The sequence below is a fragment of the Gavia stellata genome, chromosome 21 (assembly GCF_030936135.1).
Source record: "Gavia stellata isolate bGavSte3 chromosome 21, bGavSte3.hap2, whole genome shotgun sequence".
Taxonomy (NCBI): domain Eukaryota; kingdom Metazoa; phylum Chordata; class Aves; order Gaviiformes; family Gaviidae; genus Gavia; species Gavia stellata.
Window position 1 is genome coordinate 11,957,996 of NC_082614.1, and position 15,102 is coordinate 11,973,097.

The window sequence follows — 15,102 nt, forward strand, 5'->3', positions numbered from 1 at the left end:
TAAAAAAGGAAAAAGGGACATTCAGGCAGCAAACACAGCCAACAAAGCCCTCAAACCACATTCATTCAGCCAAGTGCTTCAATAAAATTATTTGGAGGGAATATCAAGAGCCTTCACCTAAAAAATTACCTTCCTTCTCTGGTCTTACGAGACTAGACTATACTAGACTGTTTTATTCATCTAATATAGAATGATGCAGAAGATCAGCATTAGGAGTTCCCTATGCAGTTAATGGAAAAAGCCAAGACACATAGATGGATGTAATTCAAAGAATCAAATTTAGATATATACAAAGACCGTGCAAGTTCCTTGCATATACAAGACAGTCAAACAATTTCTAGACATCGCTAGATCACACATCCTCTTGCACTGCATGCACTACAGTCCTGCTAATGCTTGTAATTTTAGCACAACATGTAAAATACTTGGTGCTTTCTGTGAAAATTCCCATTCCTGGAGTCATATTAATCTGTGAAAAACTAAACTTACTTAATCTTTCAGATGAAAAAAAAATCATTTAGCTGTAGTGGGTACTATAAATAGTTTAAAAAATGTGGACTCCCTAAAAGCTGAAAATACTGGAGCTGAGATGGGGTCCAAAAGGGCCCCAAAAGTATTCTGAACCTGATTTTTAGCCAGTGTTGTCCCTTTCCTCGAGGGAGGGTCTGTGTATACCTGTAAGGCCAGTATTGTAACTACAATATTCCTATATATTGCACTTTTAAAATGATAGCAGTATTGTAACAATACAGGGGGGTTTACCTACAACGCATGGAAAATGAGAGAAAAAACGTTCATTGGCTACAGAGGAGCAGGTGGTGAAGTTAAAAAGGGGAGTTCTGCTCTTTCCCATCATCTCCATTCCTGTCCTGGATGTCGCAGCTCCCATGCTAGCACTAGCCCTGGGAGTTTCCCCGCTGGATTGTGCTGTCTGGTCTCCTTGGTGACTGCCCACGCTGAGCTGTGCTCCTGCGGGACAGGGAATACTCTTGGACAGTCACTCAGAGAAACAGAGGGAGGTCCTTTAGGATGAATGCACTGGAAAGAAAAAAGTCTCAGTGTATCAGAAATACGGCCAGATTTTCATTCAAGTGTACAGTCTCGGGGCGCTTGAAATTCTCAGGAAGTGACTGAATGACACAGCAGATCTTTTCCAAGAAAATATTTCATCTCTTTTTAATGTCAGAATGGCACAATCATGAGACTTAGCTTACCTCCTTAATGCAGAGTGCTGGATTTGCTTCTGTATATAAACAGATCTAAGATTGTGCTGAAGATGGCATGCTTCAGTTGTGACACAACCTCAAGTTAGAAGCTTAAATTCTGTATATAAATTCGAAGGAATTACTATACCATACATACATGAGCTGCACCTCAGTCAGATGGAATCCCTTAAAAATAGGCCCCTATATAACCCACTGTTTCTGACAGCTGTACGCCTACAAATCCTCCTACTCCTAGCTAAGGTTTCTTGCCAGACCAGGGGAGGAGAAATCCAAGGTAAAAATAAGGGAAGCTTAAGGGTGGAGGGAACAGCCTCCGTGGGATCAGAGGGAACCCAGCCAGAGGGTGCCTTGGGGCAAAGCTCCCCTTGTGTTCCCCACACAGGGACAGCAGTTGCGCTGCTGCTGAGTCACAGGGGGGGTTACGGATAACTCATGAGTTACAAGAACAGAAGTCTCATCTGATCATAGCAGCTGCCTTTGTGTTCTCCAACTGGATCAGGAGAGGAGTGAATTGTCCCTCTGCTGCAGGAAGAAGCAGGGAGTGGAACAGAACAAATCCTGCAGGAACAGGAGAATGCTCGGGGTAAAGTCTGCTTTGTTGCTGTCTGTTGTTTGACTTTTATTGTGTCAATAAATCCAAACTCCAACAAGGGGGAAAGAAGCACATCTTGGCTAGAGTGTCTATGCAGAGCAGAATAAGAAAATGCCTGGTGCAACTGTAATACAAACATTTGGCTACTGCATTGATGGTAATGAATACGTCGTACTGAAGATGGAAATGTTTTTCATTGACGTGCACCAATGGTGTAAGTGCTCTCTATCTAAAGGGTCTGCACGACTATCACAAAATCACAAAGGTTGGAAAAGACCTGTAAGATCATCAAGCCCAACCATCAACCCAACACCACCATGCCCACTAAACCATGTCCTGCAGTGCCACGTCTACACGTTTTTTGAATGCCTACAGTGATGGTGACTCCACCACCTCCCTGGGCAGCCTCTTCCAGTGCTTCACCACTCTCTCAGTAAAGAAATCTTTCCTAATATCCAGCCTAAACCTTCCCTGGCCCAACTTGAGGCCATTTCCTCTTGTCCTGTTGCTAGTCACTTGGGAGAAGAGACCAACACCAACACCCACTTCTCTGCAACCCCCTTTCAGGTAGTTGTGGAGAGCAATAAGGTCTCACCTCAGCCTCCTCTTCTCCAGACTGAACAACCCCAGCTCTCTCAGCTGCTCCTCATCAGACTTGTGCTCCAGACCCCTCACCAGCTTCGTCGCCCTTCTCTGGACACGCTCCAGCACCTCAATGTCCTTCTTGTAGTGAGGGGACCAAAACTGAACACAGGATTCGAGGTGCGGCCTCACCAGCACCGAGTACAGGGGCACGATCACCTCCCTACTCCTGCTGCCACACTATTTCTGATACAGGCCAGGATGCCTTTGGCCTTCTTGGCCACCTGGGCACGCTGCTGGCTCATATTCAGCTGGCCGTCAATCAACTAAGGGGCACCTGACATCTCCTGCTAACACCTCCCACCTTTTTTTCCTCTTTCATTAGCATGCTGGAGCTTTCGACCTTTAAATGTCTACCACCTGGGCAAAGGACGGTGTTACGGAAACGGCATTCCCAAGGATGACATCTTTCCCTACACATTGCTACCCAAACATGCAGTTCAGCCCCACATGACACATACTGGCCACAAGCTATTGAACGGTGCTTATGTTTCTCTAGAGGTTCTCTACTAGTCATCTCAATGTATTTTACAAAGAGAATTAACTGCCATAATCCTTCTTTTTACCAGAAAGGGAACACAGCTTATTAAAACCCTCAGACAGAAAGTAGCCCTGAGGACACATGGTGTGTAGCTCAGAAGTAGCTTTTGGGCAGGTGACCCTGCACTGAGCAGCCTGGGGTTGCCAGGTCCAAAGCTCCAAGACATCACAGCAGAAAGATTGTGCTGGGGGCTGCAGGGTCTGCAAAACCCCTAACAGACTGCAGACTTTTCTCTTTTGAGGAGAATTTTTTCAAACCTCCTAATCACAGTGAGAACAAAAGTCAAAATGCCTGCATTTTGGATGAAACAAAATTTACCTTTTTCCACAGAGCTCTTCAGAAACCATGACCTATCAAAATCAATAGTTTGCTATTGACTTTAACTTAAAGGCAGAGATATTGAATGATCAGAAAAATTAGTGTAGAGCTACCTGACTTCTACATTGTTCTCTTCACTGAATCATTATTGCTCCAAAGCCCATATGACCTGGGTGGACTGAGCTGCTTTCTCACCAAATAAGACCCTGTTAAAATCCAGCTACAAATGAGTGTTCTTCCTGTCTGTCAGTCCTTCTCCCATCTACAGCCACAGTGCATGTACTTGTATGAACTCTATCTAAATGCCAAGATAGATCTGTAAAGTTCTTCAGTTCCCCCATTGAATCTGGGCAAAAATAACTGTTCCAATTCATGCATGAAAGATAAGTGACAAACCGCAGTGCTGCCATAAGTTTTCTGTTGTACTTTTGGATTTTTCTCCTTTGGTTTGTTTTTTAACATCTTCCCTTAAGGCTGTGTAGATACAGAAAAACATGCCACAGTCAAAGAATGTAAAAAACATGGAAACAGAACAAAAAGGTTTCTTTCTTTTCTTAAAGTTAGACCAATTCACTTAAGATAAGTATATGTAAAAGCTACGTACAACATAAAAATATATCCCAAACCCTGGAATCACAGAAAACATATGAATCTGTTTGGCTCTTTTACTAGCAGTTATGATTTCTCTTTCCTAACCAGAAAGCCTAAAGTCACATTATGGACTTAACTGGAAGTATATTCAATCAGCAGTGTAAACGAAGCATGAGCAAACCAGGAAAGGTTGCTTGTCTTGATCATGCCTATTTCTTTAATGATGCCACATCCGCCCAATCACCTAGACATATTCCCTAAAAGCCTCTGGGCCTCAGGAAATACGGGTTCATTTAAAGCCTCTGCCATTGAGCCAGCGGAGAAGGAGCCTGACAGCTTCATTAGACTGTATCGCTGGTGCTGTCTGCATGAGAGAGATGTTGCCACTCCCTGTTCAGAGGGTAAAGTGCTGTTGGAGTACTCAAACACTGGGGCAAACAGGGGTTTAGACAGTAAATTTGCTGAGTTTATTGCTGTTGTTGCACACATGATGCTACTGAATGAATGAAGATCTAGACAATGTAAAAAAAGACAATACTTCCAGATTGTGTCTGAAAAGGAAATGGAAATAAACTAGCCAGGTAACGCGAATACAAAGCAGCTTGACAGCACTGGCAAATGTACCTGACTGAGCTGTACATTCGTTAGCCTGGGGTTTGGTAAAAACGTATTACAGTTTTCCAGGTATTACATGTATTACAGGCTCAGGTCAGTTAGCCCAAGATGAATTCTTTGCTGTGGCTGTGACCCAGACTACTTAGTTTAAAGTTAACACAGATTTTATATGAATTTTAGTCACATTGCCAGTCCCAAGAGGACCTACTCAGGGGGATATGATTAGATGAACAACCAGAGAGGTGCAATCCAGATGTGAGGCATTCCATGCACAAATACAGAAACTACTTTCACATTAGATCCTGGGTTGTTATCTTGCTTTCATCTCCTAGCTTGCTGTAGCTACAAAAAGCAAGTTAATGTGAAGCACAGATTTCATTTTTTAATAATGCATAATTTTTCTTTTGTATTATTGTTCTCTGGAGACACTTCCTTCCCCATTCATACAAATTAAATGGAGGCAATGTAATCCAGTGCTATGACTGCCACATTTCTGCCCAAACAGAACACAAGTCCTGTGTAACTAATATTGTATACCAGGTATCCCTACCACAGGGTAACAGGTGCTATACTGTGGTTTTATACTCTCTGTGAAAATTAGCACTGAAGCCTCACTAGATTTTGCCTTTATTTTCTTTAAGAAACTCATATTCCCTCTCTTCTTCACTGATCTTGGAGTTTTCTTAATACTGGCTTCTCAGCTGACATCACATGGAATTTTTTTTACAATGTTGGTGCGGCAAGTGCTCTTTGGATGCTGTGATAGGATAGCTGTTGTCTCCTCCTCCATGGCTTCCTTTCCGATCTCATCCTGAAATCTTCAGATAGTTTCTTGCATTGATTTCCCATTTCTGTGGCAAAGGAGGCCTTAGTGAAGTTTTGTTTGGGATTTTAACTACACCTGCTGCCAATAACCACACATTTTTTTCTGTCCATTCACCTTATTCTCTGATAGATTTCATATTCTTCCTTTCAGCTGTTTTTTTCTGCTTTTTCTTTTCAGCTCTTCTTTCATTTTTGTCCCTTGAAGCTCTTAGAGCTTATAGCTATGTGGCTTCCCCTAGCTGTTTTATTCTCCACACATAAAGACTCTCAAAAGGGGCTTAAGAGAGTGGGATCCCCATATCCTCTTAACTGACGTTGGTGATGAGTGCCTAAAATGACCCTTTTGAGACATTTAAGGGCTGGACAGTCAGTGTCTCAAAGCCAAAAGGCTTGTTACACTTGCACAGAAGCCTGCGATCCAGTGGGATACACAGCCACAAGGGAGGTGTCTCCCCCTGTGCCTGAGGAAATTTCAACACCTAAGGAAGGATTACCAAAACCATCTTTAAGAGATGAGGTCTCGAGCTTCTAGTGTAACTGGAACCTCTCCCGCAAACCTCCTGTCTTGCTAGGGGATGTCTTTAACTGCTGAGCAGCAGGGGGGCAGAGTCACGATGTTCCTGTGACCTTTGCCTACGCTGCTCGAGCAGCCGGGCTTGCAACATCCCAGCTTGGAGCTCTGCCTGCAGACACGCTGGAGAGAGGACACGTTCCTGAACTTGCACCCATCTTTGACAAAGCCAAAAGAGTCTTTCCATCGAAATCACTTTGGCAGGTACCAGGGACTGTCGGCTGTCCAGTTTACTTTCTGTTTCCTAAAGGATAACATGAAAAAGGACACAAGGGTTGTGACCACTGACGTGGTCCTTAAATGTAAATACTCGGAACTTTCAAGGAGGGGAGAGCTCATGAGTTTAAAGGAAATTATTTCTGCCTGACAATAATCTCATCTTTATAGCATGACATCCCCCTGCAGCAGGCATCTCTGAAGTCAGTTTGTGGCTACCAAAGCTATTAGATTCTGTTTACTGAAATAACTCTATTAAAGTCTCATGTTTTATGCAGGTCATAGATGTAATCCTATTGATTTAACTTGAAAGAGGACCCTTTTTTGTGGTAGTAAGATGTCTGCTTTTCTACACTTTGCCTTCCTTGTTGCCTAACATGACAGTCTGCAGCTGGTGTAGGTTACCAGTTTTCAGTGAACTCATGTTCAATACAGGGCATTTGCACTTATTGATTCAGCATTAAGGGCCATTCTTGTGCAGATATGTTCTGCCTTGCCAATTTATAGTCCATTTCTAGCTACGCACTCAGGTTCAAGGGGATTATTCAGCAAAGATTTTATTCAAACTAGAATAACCAAAACACACTCCTGGTTTCCAGTGCTGTTCAAGAGGCTGCTATCTAGAAAACACACTTGGCACTTTGAGGCTTGCATCTCACACACTTCACAGGACCTGAAAGGCACTGCCAGGGTCTTCAAAAGCCACAGAAAAGGTTTGGCACAAAGGGTCCATTTCTCATGAGGTGAAAAGGCCAACTCAGTTGATGACAGTTAGATAGCACTAGTGGATATCTCCTCTGCCTTCCTGGAGAGCAGCACACACGCAGTGGCTGTAGCTGCAGCAGAGGGGTTAGGCAAGGTTGCACCAATGTCCTGCACTGAGTTAGGGAGCTGGCAAGGGATGAGCTGCTACGGTCAGATTCCTGCTTTTCAGGATATCTTGTATTTCTTTTCCTTAGTTCTTTTCTTGTCTTTCAGTCTCATCCTAGCCTTCTTTATTTAGAATCACCTTCATTTTCAGGTACCTCAGGCTTTTCCCTGAGCTTGCTGCAGCTCCTTCTGAACTCCCAGTGACAGACAGAAAAATAATTATTTGAAAGACAGGCAGCAGCAGCCACCTTCAAAATCTCTTCAGTCTCACTAAATAGGATCCCTTCCCATCCTGATCCACGGACATTCACACAACGTCAGCAACCTTCTCCAAGGAGTCATGCTCCTGTACAAAACCATCTGTGTATTCTTCAAATGGGCTGAAGCTGGAGGCATTTTCTTATAAGAATTAAGGAGATCAAAGTTGGCAATAATATTTTTTTCCTCAGCAAAATTAGTTACACAAGATGAAAATATCAATAATAACATAAGGCGATTAAACAAGCCACATTGTCAAGTTTGCTAAGAACAGAAGGTCTTAGCAAATGGCTGTCTACTAGACTTTAGACAACCATACTCCCCAACAACATTGTAAAAAACAAACAAGCTGTAACTTAAATAGTTATAGTTGCATGATATCTACAGAGAATTCTGGAAAACATCCATACATTGTGGACATTTGCTCTATTAAACAAATAGCACAAAAGTGAAGCCTCCCAGTATCTCAGCTCTTCACTGTAATGGTACTGGCTGGATCTTCCCCATCCCACCATGGTTAAGTGCAATTATTTAGGATCCAGCTGCACCCATGTGGTTTTCTCACAGTGTTAAGATGCATAAAGAGACGAAAAGCCATCCCTGGACCTCTGCAGGAGGAGGCTAACACAGGACGTGTTGCAGGGTGGGCTGTAAGGAGGAGAGACACAAGTCTGGCAGTCTGCTCTAAGCATAATGCAGCCCTGTATTTGCAGCCGCTGTTTCCCTTCCACCCTTTATTTGCTTGAGTGTTACTTTGTCCTCACTTATGCTATTCAGGTCCTGATCTTCACTCAGTAATTTTGCAAATGTTTGCTTGGCATTTATAGCGCACAAAATGTGCTTAAAAACACAGCAATGAAGGATTTACTCCAAGGAAGGATTTCTCATTTTATGCTGATAATCTCTCATGCTAAACTCACTACAGGTTGAGGAAATCTAAAAGTCTACAGCTTCTGCATAGCAAGGACTACTTAAGTCTGCAGTTTTCCAGTACTGGTGTATTGAAATCTTTTATTTGTGGGGCGGCAATAAAAGATGTGGAAAGAAAATCTCCCCTGGCAACATGTACTCTTGAAAGGCCCTTTCAGAGCAAACATTCCAGCAGTGAGAAATACTTCAGCACGCCGCGTTCCCGTCTTCTCCTTCCCTCCCTCTCCGCCTCCCCAGCCTATGCTCTTAGCATCGGAATAATAAATTTCTTTGTGCCCCATCTTACGAAACCATTTCACATCACCTTCATGCACTTGGCTGGGGAAGACCTCACGATCAAAGGTTATACCCTTTCACACAGAGCTATCAGTATTTCATATTTCTTTGCAGCCGAGTGTTATCAGCTGGCCATTTAGCATTCAGTTTGGGGGGGAAAAAAAAAATCATTGTATTCTGAAATACTGATTGCATCAAATGGCAACTAGATTGGAAGACGGTAATCATGCTGGGCTCAGGCGATTAAAAACTCGCTTGGAAAATTGGCGCTTGCTGAGCCTCTATGGAAAGAAATGAATTACGAAGGAAAACAATAAGGAAGGGCATACATTAATTTTGCTCTGCAGTGGATAACGTTGAGTGTAAGAGATCTAAGAATAACGGCGTATCTTAAGGATTTTCTCTTACATTTTCAGAAGAAAACCTGAGAGTCATTGGAGAGGGGTTGCAAAATAAATCCAAACAGTAATCTCAGAAGCAGCAATTGGAAAAGAGCAAATAAATAAAGCATATAAATAGGAGATAGCACTTCCTGCTAGGAACTTATCATTTCTGACAACGCATCTCAAACAAAGAACTCCCCCTTGCTGGCATTCCTGCTGGGCAATCTCCATTCTCCGTTCCCTGGGTAATGTCATTCCCCTCCTCACTGCTAAGCTGCACTGGATATTTGTACAAGTAACTCAATAAAGGATTACCTCCCAGAATGTCTGTATTGTAGCAAGCCCCGTGTAACTGTTGTTCAGCTGTGAGATGTGTAGGGTAGGCACTGTGTCCACACCACTTTTATACAGGGTTGAGTACATTGTCAGCACTCCACAAATAATAAATGCATGGAACTCAAATAAACGCCCTAATCTTCTTCAATGAAGTATACATGCATTTTACAGCCTTTTCTCGACACTTGCAAGAGTTCATGATCTCTGCTCATTATTCCCCTGTTTATTACAGTACATCCTTTTCTCTGACTCATGACAGATTTTGGATCTGGGCTCATGTTTAAGGGAGGTTTTATTCTCCAGCCCAGCGCAGGACTGTGTTGCTCAGCCCGTAGGACATCACAAGTGCTCTCTAGCAGGAGCAGGCTGGAATTCCCTTTGAAGGAGCTGCAGAGTTCATTAGCTGCTGACTACATGCTGCTAAAACGTGTTTTTACACTGTTGAAAGGCCATATCCTGCAATGCTTCTCATACAAGTAGTCCTTACTCTCACTCAGTAAATACAGCTATTTGCACAATTATTATGGGAGCAAAACCAGAACAGGAGTGAGCATTATAATATCTGTAAAGTATGTCACACAGATTTTATACACAGGGGTACCTACATGTATATAAATCATAGATCTGTCCAACTTTGCTATCTTTGCAGTGTTACTCATTCACTGGTCAGAGCATACCTGCAAGCTCTGACTAGCCCGTTTTGAGGGGATGAACCAAAGCAGAGCAGTTCACTTCTAAAAGCACTGGTTGTGTTTACGCAGCCTGCCTCCCATTGAGCCAAACCACCCACACGCATCAGTCACTCCTCTGGACACCATGCCTCCCCGTGCTAATTACAAACGCTGGGTCTCACGACGTCTCCCACCTGGATGTGTCACCCAGCGAACCTGTCCGTCACTGCCGGAGACCTTTTCTCTGGGCACGTTTTGAAAGCAGAGCGGGTCCCCAGCAGTTGCACCCCCGTTTCAGACCACCGATGAGACAGCGGTCACCTGCCCAGCCTGGCGTGGAGCCCATCCTTTCCATAGCTCCAGAGGCCATGGCAGATTAAAGCAACAGGGGTGGTGGGATTCATTGTGCTGCCTGTGGAATGACAGAAGAAACCCTGTTTGTAAAAATGCCTATTGGAGGCTGTATTTTAAAAATGTGGTAAAGAAAGAGGTGGGTGTAGAGGATGCAAAAGAATGTCAGAGCAGGATTAGACTCTGCTGTAAACTCTTTCAAGCAAAGACTTTGTTTTATATGTCTACTGACCGCAGTTACCATGTCTGTCTGTATATATATGAGAAGGGTGTTTATATGCCCCCCCATGCATCTATTAATTTCTATACATATATGTATCTATACCTATGGCCTTGTATGCACCAGTATTTTATTGCCTCACAGTTTGCTGAGGGAATCTGGTTTTGTACTGTATGTTTGCTTTTGAATCTAAAGTGCCATACTTTTTAAACAAAATCAAGTTTTTGCCATAGAGGTGTGAATAAATCTGTACCAAATGTAAAATAAAAATATTGACCAGCTCTCTGGAAAGGAAGTACCAAGGTGACTGAAGCTCCTGTTTGTCTCCCAGGCACAGACTGGAGATGGTGTTATCAGTGCCAACACTGGTAGCTGTTTGACCACTGACTACTTTAACAGAAACACACAAGCAATGTGCTTATTTGTTCTAGAATCACGGAGCACTTCCAGTGCTTTTCCTCAGGAGAAATTCGTCAAAGGAGGAAAATTAAACAATCTAATATTAACAAAACAGTGATTCATTTTCACATTGAATTCAGTGGAAAGCTGCTTAATTCCCCAGCTGAGCGACACAGAATTCCAAATCTGCCCCATTCAGAAGCTGTAAAATGTAGAGCTGATGGATTTAGTTTCTGTTTCCTATTGAACAAATGCAAACTTTAAAGTTTTAATCACTGCTTGACACTTTTGATTTTTTAAAGATATACCCGGACCATGCTCCAACAGCCTGACTCGACTCACAAAAGCAACTCTTTACCTCTCTAGCAATTAAAGGAAGTCTTTGATGTAGGAGTGAATGTTTCGGTACAGTGACATTAGCACAAATCAGACCTTAAGAATCCACAACACAAACCAAAATGCTAAATCCTGCCATTTATTTAACCCCAAAGCCACTGTTCCTACTGAAGCCGACGGGCACTCTCACTAGAATGCGTAACACAACTGAAAGAAGAGAAAAGTCACACCCAAATGCGTATCTTCCATTCCCTGTACTTCATACAAATGCAAAAAGAAATACCATTTATAACTTCACTTTGTTCTTGCATCCCTATTTAGTAAGTTGTCCAATTCATTAATCCAGCATTTAACTATTATTCTTTAAGGCTTGATTTTCCCTGTTCCCCTGAAAATCCCAGATACACCCCAATCCTGATGTACAAAGGTACAGATCTGCCTAACTGCGTGTTATTTCTCCTTGTGTTGCTGTTCCTATGAAGGAAATCAAAATAGTTTTCATTCTGATTTCCAATTCTGTATCATGAGAATGCAAAAATATTAATAATTAAAAACATAGCAAGAACAAAAATGCCTTCTACCACAGAGGAGAAAGGGAGCTGGTTACTGTTAATGGTAGGTGCTTTTTATGGCAAATAAATTAACTGCACTTCAAAATGACGGTGGCGTGTCAGCCTCATCATCTCCATCCTCAACTCCAATTATGTATCTCAAGGGAATGCATCTCAGAACACATTACTAAAACACAGATGCGGATAAGTTAAACCACAAAAACATACTCAAGCTGCATTCAAAATCCGACCGTGACCCACAGAGCCAGGGGAATGCAAAGGTTTGGTTGCTGAGCGTGCCGATCACTGCCAAGCTGCCTCAGCACAGAGTTCTCTGGAAATAAAGCCTGTGTTGGGTTTGAAAGATTCAGCATTGTATGTACATTTTAATGTACATTTTTGGTGCCCAAAACACTATTGCTTACTTAAAATGGGATGCTATGCCATCCAGAAAGCATCACTTGCTGCCCAGTCTCACTTCTCTCAACTATCACATCAGTGAAGAGGGCAGAAGACAAAGACTTTTTTTCTCATCCCGTAGCTGACAGCTAATGGCTATTTTAACTTTCACACGGAGCAAATTTTGCCCTCTGGAAAACCTCTGTCACTCCAATGCCTTTCACACAGTTGCATGACTTCAGCCGAGAGCACGTTTTGGCCCCAGGGGTGTTGATGACGATGGGAGTCTGAATTAATTTGCCCAGCCAGAATGATAGTTCAAGAGGTATAAAAGCGTCAGAATCCATGAGGTTCACGCATCCACAATTAAAATATTTAAATGGCCAGCTGCATTAAAGTTTATAAAGCAGAGTTAATTTCCTACAGAACTTGGAGAAAAAGCCTCCACAAGTTTGTCATTTTCTCCCGACAACAGCTACTTATTGCTGCATTTGCTTTTGTTGAGCCTGGACTGTGTTGTTTACTCTGTGCATCTCTTAGTATAAAATATTCAGAGTTTATCCTAAGCAATATCGCAGTTCAGGCTAATGATTGTTTCCCAGGACTGGGATCCATGCCCTTTGCATTTCTGCTCTCGGAGCAGCCAAATGCTAAGCCATAGAATTGTTTTCTTCCTCTGAAGCAGCAGCTGGTCCCTTGGAAGACACCATAAGCATCTCTGCCGAAATCTGTGTAATTGCACATGTCGGCATGGTCTGTTCTTAACAGAGCCTCTCCCAGACAAAACACTGTTTTCTCAAGCTGGCTTTGAAGACTGTGTGTGTTTAAAAATAGCTTCAGGAAGATACACACATATATTTTGCTGTACAATGTGTACTGTGTACAGAATATTAATTCTTCAATATGTGATTTTGTGAGATTGCCTCATTGGCATCGTTATTGCTATACATGGAGCTGTTTTGTGTGCAAATATGATTCTAGACCCAAAGTTTTAGCTTGGCACAATCATAACACAACATAGATTTCAACCTGTTGCTGTGTAACAAGAGTGGGTTTTAAGATAAATCTTTAATATACAGTAAGTGGCTATGTTACTCTTTTCTGATCATACTTTGTCTAGCTAGAAAAGTAATTAGCAGAATCTGGTGACCTGAATGTCAGAACCTCTGATATTTCAACAAAAAGCAAAAGCCTTAATTGAACAGTCGACATATTGTAGAGAGATCTGCCGTACTCTCCTGCCTATCTCTTACGACTCATAAAGATGAACTTTGTATGGGGGCAAAGGGGGTGGGGGTTTTGGCCAAAATAACTAGAAATCCTAAGAAGCTCTAATTTGTAAGTTTGATGAATTGCAAGCAGCTCAATGATATTTAATTATTGCTCTAACTTAGGCATACCTGTCTACAGGTACAAAAGACAAGATGCACAGTCTTCAACAGGATTCTTGCCAATAAATCCTACTGGGCCAGAAGTATCCTTATTATCACCATGGCACTACTGGGATGGAGACCAGCAGCTTCACAGAGGAGGTCTGGAGTAAAGCAGAGAGGTAAACCAGAACTCCTCAGTCGCAGGCAGGATCCTCACCTCCTAAGTAATCCTTCTGTTCAGCTGAGGAATGCTTCACTGCTGTAAACCTCTTGCCTCTGCCAGGCATCAGGGGAGTCATTATTTCAGGGGCTTTGTAACGGACTACAGCATCCGTTACCTCCCAGCTCCCAAAGACGGATGGAGATGAAGCTGACAGTGACTTGAGGTTGTTAACAGCTGATTTCATGGAGCTGATGATACAGACTCACTGGCACTAATCAGGTGAGATTAAAAGGACAGCATGGACAGGGAGACGGACTCACCAAATTAAACATTCGCACTTCAAAAGCTTTTCTAGTTGAACAGCTGCCTGCCGCAGCCCCGACCTGTCCCCTGTTCCGGGGCAAGACGGAGTGGTTAAGCCTCCAGGGCTGTCAATCTTGAAGCATTCAGTAGCACTGAAGAAAAAAATCACTTAAAAAATAAGATCTAGTTCAAAATGAATTGTGTAATAAACCAACTGACACCAAAGTAAATCCATCATATAAACAAGTAGAGAGTATTTTCACTGCTTCCAGAAAGAGTTTGGACTCCCAGAGTGAGCTAATTTCTGCGCGAGTGACCACAAAATAAAGCTCTTAGGTAATGTAGTCATAGGTACTCAAAAATATGATAGATGGAGAAATAAGGTTAGCTCCACTTTGTGTACAAGCACATTACATTCTTGATCACATACTTTAATGGTGAAGCAGCTGCAGAACCTGCAAATTACAAGCTCTGGCTTTGTTTCCAGAGCTCCTGCATAAATAGTTGTATTTAACAACTCCAGGCATGCGCTTCTTTCTGTAAATTGTCTTAAGAATGTGCTGTGAGTCTGCAGCAAGGAATTGTCCCCAAAAATTTAGTATCATCTAAATTGGAGAACTGCAGTATTCCTCCCTTTCCCTAGATTTTTTTTCCACATGGTTCCTTGTAGCAGTTACTGTGCTGGGGTTAGAGATCACTGTGCCCAGAGTTGTTGAATAAGGTCCTCAGTCACTCAGCTGCTTTTTGTCTGGAAGAGGGAAGAACCTTTTTCAGATTCAAGCTATTTCAGCTATTGCCTTTCCTGCCTTTCTCACACTATTTTTACTGCACATTAGATATAGCTTAGCTGGCTGCTGCTAGGAAAATTAGGTCTTCTATTGTTTTAACATTAATTATGGAGAGTTCAAGATAAGGTTTGTGTTAGAAAAGTAGGGGGTAGGAATGGTTTGAATTTTACTTTCATTATAATTAGACAGGAAATTATGAAAAGGTGAAAAATAATTCATTGAAGTGCTTTCCTCTAGAAAGCTAACAAGAAAAGTACATTCTCGCACAGGCAGAGTTCATGGTGTATTATTGAAGCACAACTGTTCTTAATGTATGCCTCTGCCTGGGCACATTGAGCCTGTTTCTACTGCACTTTAC

At 42.4% G+C, this 15,102-nt stretch overlaps 1 protein-coding gene across 1 annotated transcript in view; it reads right to left on the minus strand.

Moving 5' to 3' along the window:
* The window catches only part of TMEM132B (transmembrane protein 132B), a 253,799-nt gene that overhangs the window by 24,023 nt on the left and 214,674 nt on the right, over nt 1–15,102 (minus strand). The gene's annotated exons all lie outside the window — the stretch shown is intronic.